We start from the raw sequence: 10,611 nt of genomic DNA, 5'->3' as shown, positions 1-10,611 counted from the left end.
AATTGTTATTAGTCCATTATTGGGATGGCTCCTTATGATATGCTTTATGGGCGCAAATGTAGATCTCCCTTGTGCTGGTATTAAATGATCAAATCAAAGGTACGGAGCGGAATATATGGACCCATTATAATATATATTAATATCTGCCAGGATCATACACATATATAAATATTAAATCACATACAAATAGATCAGGGATTACCTCTTGTAGCCTATCAAGTTTCCTTGAGTCTTTTTGTATAAATCCACGATCTTCCAGCCCAATCCTCCAACACACAAGGATGTGTGTGGGTATGTAGGATTCAAAAGGTTGATTTATGTGACTCCCTAGATGTACTCAACATATGAGATCTACAGAGTTTTGACATAGAGAAGGTTTAGAATAGTTTTCAGGTTTAGAGAAAACTATCGCTTTAGAGAGTCTGTATTTTTATTATTCGAAATAATAATAATTCCTTATTCTGAAAGTTACGTACTATCAGACTTATAAAGATATTTAATCTAAATAAATAATCTTTATTTAATTAAAATATAATTCAAATTAAAATTGATTAGATATTTTCATTTAATTTTTTTAAAATCATATTTAAAAGAATAATTAAATAACTGATTAAAAAAATTTATTTGAAATTCAAAATTCAAATTCAGGGATAAAAATCCCTGATGCTAAGTGTGGCATGTTGCCCCTTTGGCACACCCACATGGGGCCATTTTGTAAGTGAGTATGTCTTGGTGCTTGATCATTAGTCAGGTTTTGCACCAAGAAACCTCATGGGGTAGGATAGTGGAAATTTTGTAATTATGCATTTGTCTCCCAGACAAAAACCATATATTTTACTGGGAAGAGCTTGTATCCCTAGAAGGCTCCTTAGGGGGAGGTGACCTGGTGACTTAGGGAAGCACCATGGCCACCAGCAAAAAATAATAAACGAACTCTAAAAAAATAAACCTAATTTTATTGAAAGAGAAAGAAATCGCAATATATGAATTGAGTAAGAAAAAAAAGAAAAAGACTTGATAATTAATAATGAGATAATTGATGAATCATCGATTAACATTGAATCGGTGAATTGGACAACTTTTTCATTGAAAAAAAAAATACAAGATCTAACTAATGGGCTAATGCTGTGTACTCCCTTGCCCTATCAAGGTTATATATTAATAAAATGATGTTTATCCATACTTGCCCGTGTATGCTTCCTTATTGTCTATGTGTTACTTGATTGTTGTCGTCATTGCGCCATCGTGAGCCACTTGCCTTGTTGTATGCTTTTGTGTGGCGTGGACGTTCTATGGAATGACTTGCTTTGTGATTGCTCATACTTTGTTATTACCCATTACATGTCTGAGATGTGTTTGTGGCTAACCACTGAGTCTTTTTGCACACATGCGTGAGTTGTAGGCTGACTTGCTAGCTTGGAGTGTCCGCAAGTGACGCACATTCTGTCTACTTGGAGTTCCCAAATAGTTGGCCCATGACAATTGGTATCAGAGCCAGGTTAGAGAATGCTTGGTGGAACCCACAAATGGTGAGCAATACTCAGAGGAACAAAGCGCTTGAGTAGCGCGTGGGGGAATTAGATGGCCTGGACGAGATGGTCAAAGATCTATCCTCTACTTGCCGTAATTCTGGTTCGTCCGTCGCAAGCAATCACATAGCCGTGCTAGAGAAGTAAAACGATGTTCTACTAGCCTGAATAATTGCATTGGAGAAAAGAAACACTCCAACAAATACATCGGATACCCCTCGGTGGGAGGAGCGTATTGCAGCGGTGGAGCGCATGCTAAAGGACCAACAAGACTCCATAAACGACATCATGGAGGACTGCAGGGATTCAATTGGCATGCTCAGAGAGAAGATGACTAGACTATTTGCAAAGGTGAACCTAACCATGTGAGCAGTTGGGAATGCGCCTGCAACAGGGCCGATAGGTATGGAGTATGGCCGAGTTAAAGTGCTTGAGCCGAGGCCTTATAACGGGGCTAGAGATGCACAGGACTTGGAAAATTTTCTCTTTGTCATGGAGCACTACTTTAGAGACATGTGGGCCGATTCCGAAGAAGGAAAAGTCGCCATGGTCACCATGTACTTTTCAGGGGATGCCAAGGTGTGGTGGAGGACAAAGTATGATGACATTGAGAATGGTAGATGCACCATCACGTCATGGGGAGATTTGAAGAGAGAATTGAAGAAACAGTTTCTGCCAGAAAATGTCGCCAACATGGCTTGATGCCAGTTGAGAGAGCTTAAACAAGTCGGGACTGTCCGAGAATATGTGAAGAAGTTTTCGGGACTGATGCTCGATATTAAGGACATGTCCGAAGTAAACAGACTCTTCTGTTTCCTTGAAGGATTAAAACCGTGGGCCAAACAAGAACTTCAGAGGCAGTGTGTGACTGACCTAGCCACCACTCAAGATGTTGTTGAACACTCGACAGATTACACACCGGAGAGCAGCCTGCCAAAGAGGGCTACCCCTCCAATCAGCTCAAGTAGCGCTAGGAGTGAGAAATCAGGGAAGTCGTGGCAGAGAAAGAATGGGGGGGAGAAGAGGACAGCGGAGTCCAGTTCTTCCAATGGGACAGATACTATTAGAGGGAAGAAGCCACTAGCTTGTTGGCTCTGTAAAGGACCACATAAATCAGCAGTTTTCCCTTACAGGGGCAAGTTGAATGCTCTCATTGGCCAAGAGGAACAGCGTGAAGGAGAAGAGGAGGATGAAGAGTACGCGCACATGGGCGCTATCTGCCTGTTGACTGCTCTCAAGAAGCATGGTTTAAAAGGGAAGAAGGCCCTGAGGAAGGGACTGATGTTCTTGGACGTCACCATCAACGACAAGCCAGCCAAGAGCATGATGATTGATACTAGCGCCACACACAACTTCATCTCCGAGCTCGAATCCAAATGACTGGAACTAAAGATGGAGAAAGATGCAGGCCGCATGAAGGCGGTCAACTCAAAGGCCTTGGCTACAATAGGAGTGGCAAAAGGCGTAAAAGTTAAGATCGACATGTGGGAGGGGTAGACCGACTTAGTGGTGGTCGATATGGATGACTTTGATTGAGTTTTGGGAATGGACTTCCTAACCGAGAAAGGTGCCATCCCAATTCCTGCTACTGGGAGCTTTCTCATAATGGGGGAGACACCTTTGATGTTGCCTTCAAAGGTGATACCACCCCCTGGTGTGAAGGTTCTACCAACTTTACAATTTAAGAAGGGCATGAAGAAACGGGAGCCCACTTATGTAGCGGTACCCTTCGTGTTTGAAGAAACAGTGGGAGAGATTATTCCAATTGAAATTAAGAGGGCCTTGAAGACGTATGGGGACGTGATTCCAGATAAACTGGCCAAAGCCTTGCCGCCAAGAAGGGAGATTGATCACCAGATAGAGCTGGTACCAGGTAGAGCAAGTACCAGGAGTGAAACCTCCAACAAAAGTGCCTTACAGAAGGGCACCCCCTGAGCTAGAAGAGTTGAGAAAGCAACTAAAGGAGTTATTGGAGGCAGGCTTCATCATTCCTTCAAAGGTGCCATTTGGCGCACCTGTGCTATTCTAGAAGAAACATGATGGGAGCTTTAGACTGTGCATTGATTATAGGGCTCTCAACAAGGTGACGGTTTGCAACATCTACCCCATCCCTCTAGTCGTTGATTTGTTCGACCAGCTAAGTGGAGCCAAGTATTTCACAAAGTTGGACCTGAGATTGGGCTATTATCAGGTGATGATCACAGATGGGGATGAACCAAAGACAACCTTCCTTACTCGATATGGAGCATTTGAATTTCGAGTTATGTCATTTGGGTTGATGAATGTACCAGCCACTTTCTGCACACTGATGAATCAAGTATTGCATGAGTATCTAGACAGGTTCGTGGTGGTGTACTTGGATGATATCGTGGTTTACAGCGCCACATTTGAAGAGCATCAAGAACACTTGACTTAAGTGTTTCAGAAGTTGAGAGAGAACCAACTATATGTGAAGCGCGAGAAATGCTCATTTGCACATGACAACATCAAGTTCCTAGGCCACGTTGTGGAATGTGGCAGAATTTGTATGGACCTGGAAAATGTGAGGGCAATCCAAGAGTTGAAAGCCCCCATAAACGTGAAAGAACTATGATATTTCCTGGTCCTAGCCAACTACTATAGACAATTTCTGGATGGCTACTCAAGAAGAGCAACACCCTTGACTGAGCTGTTGAAAAAGGGTGTGACATGGGCGTGGACTGATAAGTATGCTGAAGCATTCAGGAGTTTTAAGGAAACCATGATGAAGGATCTTGTTCTTTCCTTTCTAGATGTTGGCAAGCCCTTCCAAGTACAGACGGATGTGTCAGATTATGCTTTGGGAGGGGTACTGGTACAAGAATATCACCCGGTAGCATATGAAAGTCGCAAGCTGTCTGAAGATGAGAGGCGATATGCTGCCAAAGAGAAGGAACTCCTCGTGGTTATCCATTGCTTGCGGGTGTGGAGACATTATTTGCTGGGGTCAAAGTTTGTGGTTAAGACGGACAATGTAGCGGTTAGTCATTTCCTTACCCAACACAAGGCAGGACGCTTGAACCAGACAACCAATGCCTTGAGTCGCAAAGTAGAATTGGTGACTCTAAAGATCTCGGCTAGTTTGTCAGCTAGCATGGTGAACACTCCCATCAAGGAGCGCATCATAGAAAACCTGGAGAAAGACCCGGTTGTCAGAACCATTCTGAAGCTCGTGAAAGAAGGCAAGACTCGCCAGTTTTGGGTGGAGAATGATCTTCTGTGGGCCAAAGGGGGCCGCTTGTATGATTCGAAAGCTGGAGATTTGCGGAAGACATTACTAAGTGAATGTCATGACACTGTGTGGGTGGATCATCCAGAGTGGCAGAGGACGCATGCCCTTTTGAGGTAGGGATACTATTGGCCATAGATGCAAGAAGATGTAGTGGAGTACACCAAGACTTGTCTCATCTGTCAGCAAGACAAGGTTGAGAGAAACAAGACACCTGGGTTGTTAGAGTCGTTGCGAGTCCCAAGCCGACCATGGGAGAGTGTGTCGCTTGAATTTATAACCAGCCTACCAAAGACAGGGTATTTAAGTGCGATCTTGGTGGTCGTGGACAGATTCTCGAAGTACGCAACATTTATCCCGGTGTCGAAGTACTGCTCGATAGAAGCGACAGCACGACAATTTTTCAAGCACATTGTCAAATATTGGGGAGTGCCCCAGAACATTGTTAGTGACCGAGGTGGAAGATTTACTGGGACCTTTTGGTCTGAACTATTCAGCCTCTTGGGGTAACAATTGAACATATCCTCGAGCTACCACCCGTAGATAGATGGGCAGACAGAAAGATTCAATGGAATGTTGGAGGAGTACTTGTGCCACTTTGTCAATGCCAATCAGAAGAACTAGCCGCAACAACTCAATGTAGCTTAATTTTTCTTCAACTCTCAAAAGATTTTTTCATTGAATAATAGCCCTTTTGAAGTTGTTAATGGACAACAACCACTGTTGCCCCCACACAGTGGACGAATACCGTGGTTGGAACCCGCGAGCCTTTCACTTCACAAAAGACTAGAAGAAAACTACAGAGATTTCCCGAGCTTATTAAGAAAAAGCATAAAAAAAGAATGAAGAAGTGGGCAGATTAGAATCGCAGACCACTGGAAATTAAAGTAGGTGGCTTAGTGTTAATCAAGCTGAGGCCCGAACAGTTGAGACATTAGACTCGTTCGCAAGTACGAGGGTCCGGTCTCAATCATCTTAAAAGTTGGCCTAACCTCCTACAACGCCAACCTACTAGCGTGGATGAAGATACACCCGATCCTTCACGTCAGTAACTTGAAGTCGTATCTTGAAGATCCAGCAAATCTAGAGCACAACCAGTCAACCAGAGAAGGAGTCATCATTCAGCCAAGGAGCAACCGTCAACCTGAAGAAATCCTAGCGAAGAGGACGATCACCACTGACCCTAAAAAGCACAAGGAATATCTCGTAAGATGGAAGGGGCTTGTAGATGACGAGATAAATTAGGAGAGGGTGGAAGACTTGAAAAAGCTCATGCAGAAGATTGAAGATCTACAAGCTACTTTGTCGAGGACACCGAAGAATTAAGTGGGCGAGAGTGTGGCGTGCTGCCCCTTTGGCACACCCATATGGGGCCATTTTGTAAGTGAGCATGCCTTGGTGCTTGATCATTAGTCAAGTCTTGCACCAAGCAACCTCATAGGGTAGGGTAGTGGCAATTTTGTAATTATGCATATGTCTCCCAGACAAAAATAATATATGTTACTGGGAAGTCCTTGTATCCCTAGAAGGCTCCTTAGGGGGAGGTGACCTGGTGACTTAGGGAAGCACCATGGCAACCAGTAGATAGGGGCTTAAGCTGTGTACTCCCTTGCCCTATTAAGGCTATATATTAATAAAACAAAGTTTATCCATACATGCTCGTGTATGCTTCCTTATAATCTATGTGTTACTTGTTTGTTTTCTTCATTGGGCCATCACGTGCCACTTGCCTTGTTGTATGCTTTTGTGTGGCGTGGACGTTCTATGGAATGACTTGTATTGTGCTTGCTCATACTTCATTATTTCCCGTTGCATGTCCAAGATGTGTTTTTCACTAACCACTGAGTTTGTTTGCACGCAGGCGAGAGTTGTAGGCTGACTTGCTAGCTTAGAGTGTCCGCAAGTGTCGCACGTTCCGTCTACTTGGAGTTCCCAAATAGTCGGCCTGTGACACTAGGCGCCAGACAATATACTGTACAGTGTGTGTCGCCCAGCCCTATTAAGGTTGCCCTAATTTTCTTATTTGTTTATTTAATCAACTTTTAAGACAAGATATTTATCCCAACATAAGTATTAGTTAATTCAAAATTAACTTTATCTTAAAATATCAATTTTAAATTAAATAAAGAAATATCATATGATAAATAAGATATTTATTATTCTCTCTCTTTATATTAATCAAAACAAGATTAATATTAATTTTAACCTATAGTTTTTCAAAATAAAAACCATATAGTTAAATAATTAATTAATTCACAATTAATCAATCACCGATAATTATCAAATAATTATTTTCTTGCTTTGGAAAATTAATTCCTTTTCATTTTAGTCATTTCCCTTAACAAATCTTTCTTTTGACATCCTTACCCTTGATAGTGTAGGACAAAGGTGATCTGAGGACCATGGACCTATAATACGAAACTTCGATAAACCAGATTATTAATTAAACTCTTTAATCTAATAATCTTATTTATTAATTCCATGACTCAATTATAAATATAGAATTTCACTCTAAGTATTTATAGAATTATATTTACAGAGTTTTCTCTAGTAGTCCATTCATATAATCAATATATGTAGCTTTGTCCTCCATTCTTGGTTCGCTAATTAGAGCTGGTCAAAATTATCGTTTTACTCTTCTAATTACCTCCTTAAGTACCATTAATTCACTAGGAAATAATTAATCTATAATCTAATTATAGATTTGAGCTCAATAACTATTCAGTTTGAGAATCAACCCTCAAGGGAACCAATATTCGATCCGTTAGGAAAGCATGGGGCCTGTTTGGTATTGTTTTCTGTTTTTTGTTTTCAAAATTGTGTTCTCAGAAATGAGAACAGAAAACTGTTTTTGTAGTTTTCAAAAAACAAGAGGTGTTTGGTTAATATTTTCTAAAAACAATTTTTTAGTTTTATTTTTTTAAAATCTTAAATAAAAAATTAACAAATATATTTAGAAAGAGAAAAATATTTTAAAAGTTTGCAATAAATAATGAGATAAAATAATTTAAAAGAAAAAATGATGAAAAATAAGAAGTGAGAAAATTTGAGAACAACAGAAAACAACTTTTTCTTGTTCTCAAAATTTTCTGTTTTTTGTAACTTTGTTTTTAAAAATTGTTTTCTGAAAACAATGCCAAACACCCACACTTATTTTCAAAAAACAGTTTTTAGCTTTTAAAAACAAAAAACAGTTTTTTAGTTAAGGTGCCAAACACCCCCATGGATTCTATTATTGTAATTCATGTTCCCAACCATCCATGATATTGAATCTCTAAAACAAAAGTCATTAGCCTCATTATCCTAAGAGACCTTAACAAGTGAATCAAAAGAACCAATAAACATAAACATGAGTTCATGAATACTCAGGATTTAGACTGATCTACAAATGATCATCTATTATGATAAGAATTAAATCGTTACGTCAAATGGAAAGTTTATAAAGATAATTAATTCTCATCGGTCCTGTCATATATAATCTCTATTATATTACTAAGATGTCTATCCACATTTGTAATCCAAATCTAGATTACTTGCATCTCGTATGCTTAACAAACCATACTAGGAACCATTCATTAAAGATTCCTTACTTTAATATGTTACTGACTATTTTATTCATTATATATGATCTTAATTCTCTCGTACTAATAGAAGATCATATTCTCATGAATGAATAGGGAATTTTCTTGATATTATTTTATAATTAATTCAAACAATAATTATAATAAAATTGTACTTTTATTTAAAACCAATAAAATGTATTTACATGCTTTTAGGGAATTAATCGTAATTATCTCCCTTTTGCCCTCAAAGCAAGTGAGGCATCTGTTGCGATGCTATCTTCATAACAGTCACATCACCTCAATATATCATCTTTCACTAACCAGATGATATTCTTTTCTATATGCTTTCCTCTCTTTTGGCTTCTTCGTTACTTGGAGTTAGCTACTGCTCCATTATTTTCACAGTATAGGATTAATGGCTTATACATATCTGGAACTACTTCCAGATCAGTGTAGAACTTCCTCAACCAAACCACCTCCTTAGCTGCTTCACAAGTCGATATGTGTTCGACTTCCATGGTTGAATCAGTTGTGCTAGATTTCTTAATGCTTCTCCAGACAATAGCTCCTCCACCAAGAGTGAACACTGACCCAAATATCAATTTTTGACTGTCTTTGTCTGGTTGGAAATCAGAATCAATGTATCTAGTAGGGTTTAGTTTACCCCCTAAATATACCAGCATATTGTCTCTCGTTCTCCTAAGATACTTGAGAATGTGCTTTATTGCAATCGAGTATTCCAAACCTGAATTTGATTGATAACAGCTTACAATCCCACCTGCATAATATATGCCAGGCCTAGTACACAACATATCATACATCAGACTCCCAACTACTAAAGCATAGGGATACTTTCTCATATCCTCTTCCTCCTAAAGTATCTTGGGACATTGTTCCTTGGAGAGAGCAATTCCATGTCTGGTCGACAATTGACCTTTCTGGGAATTCTCCATAGAGAATTTTTCAAGCACCTTATCTATATAATTAGCCTGAGAAAGTGCCAAGAGCTTGTTCTTACTATCCCATAGGATTTGGATTCCCAAAACATAGCTTGCCTCGCCCAAATCTTTCATTTGGAACTTTTCAGCTAACCACTTATTTATGTTTGACAATGTCTCTACATTGTTCCCAATGAGCAAAATGTCATCAACGTATTTATACACACATTCTGTTCGAAGCCATATGTTTTAATTGATTCATCAAAAGTGATATTCCAAGATCTAGATGCTTGCTTTAATCCATAAATGGATGTTAGCAGCTTGTACACCTTTTGATCTTCCCTTTTCTTTATGAACCCTTCTGTTTGTGCCATATAGATACTTTCATCAAGATAGTCATTCGAAAATGTTTTCTTGACATCCATTTGCCATATCTCACAATCATTGGCAGCCACTATGGATAAGAGGATACGAATGGATTTGAGCATGGCCATAGGAGAAGATTTTTCTTCATAATCAACACATTCTCTCTTGGTGTAACCTTTGGCTACAAGCCTTGCTTTGAAAGTCTCTACTTCCCCATCTACACCTCTTTTCTTCTTGTATATCCACTTACACCCTATGGGCCTGACATCTTTAGGTGGATCCACAAGTTCCTAGACAAAATTGGAATACATCGATTCCATTTCTTGGTTCATGGCTTCTTGCCATTTCTCCTTTTCAGGACCATCCATTTCCTCTTTAAAGGTCAATGGATCAACCTTGTCTGTATCAAAAACAAGGACATGTGTCTCATGTTTGTAGCGAACAGGTTGTCTCATAATCCTCCCACTACGACATTTCACCGGGGTTTCTTTTTCAGGAATCATGGTTTCCTCGATTTGTCATTTATCATTTAATGATGAAGATGATTGTGATGGAATGTTATCAACTGTGAGTTCCTCCAATACTACCTTGCTTCAAGGTTTATAGTTATTCATATAGTCATGTTCAAGGAAGGTCGCATTTGTTGAAACAAATATCTTTTCATCCTTGGTACTATAGAAATTACCACCTCTTGTTTCTGGAGCATAGCCAACAAAAATGCACACTTCCTACCTTTCCCTAATTTAGTTATAAGAAGATGAGCAGGACAGCCCCAAATGCAGAAATGGTGCAAACTAGGTTTGTTTCCATTCTATAGTTCCAATGGTGTTTTTCTAATGGTCTTAGATGGGGCTACATTCAAAATGTACGTGGCCATTTGAAATGCATATCCCCAGAATGAGAGAGGAAGTGAAGAGTAGCTTAACATAGACCTGACCATGTCCAACAAGGTCTTGTTTCTTCTTTCA

Source organism: Humulus lupulus, chromosome 6, assembly GCF_963169125.1.
Source record: "Humulus lupulus chromosome 6, drHumLupu1.1, whole genome shotgun sequence".
NCBI classification, from domain to species: domain Eukaryota; kingdom Viridiplantae; phylum Streptophyta; class Magnoliopsida; order Rosales; family Cannabaceae; genus Humulus; species Humulus lupulus.
This window is presented reverse-complemented; position numbering follows the sequence as displayed.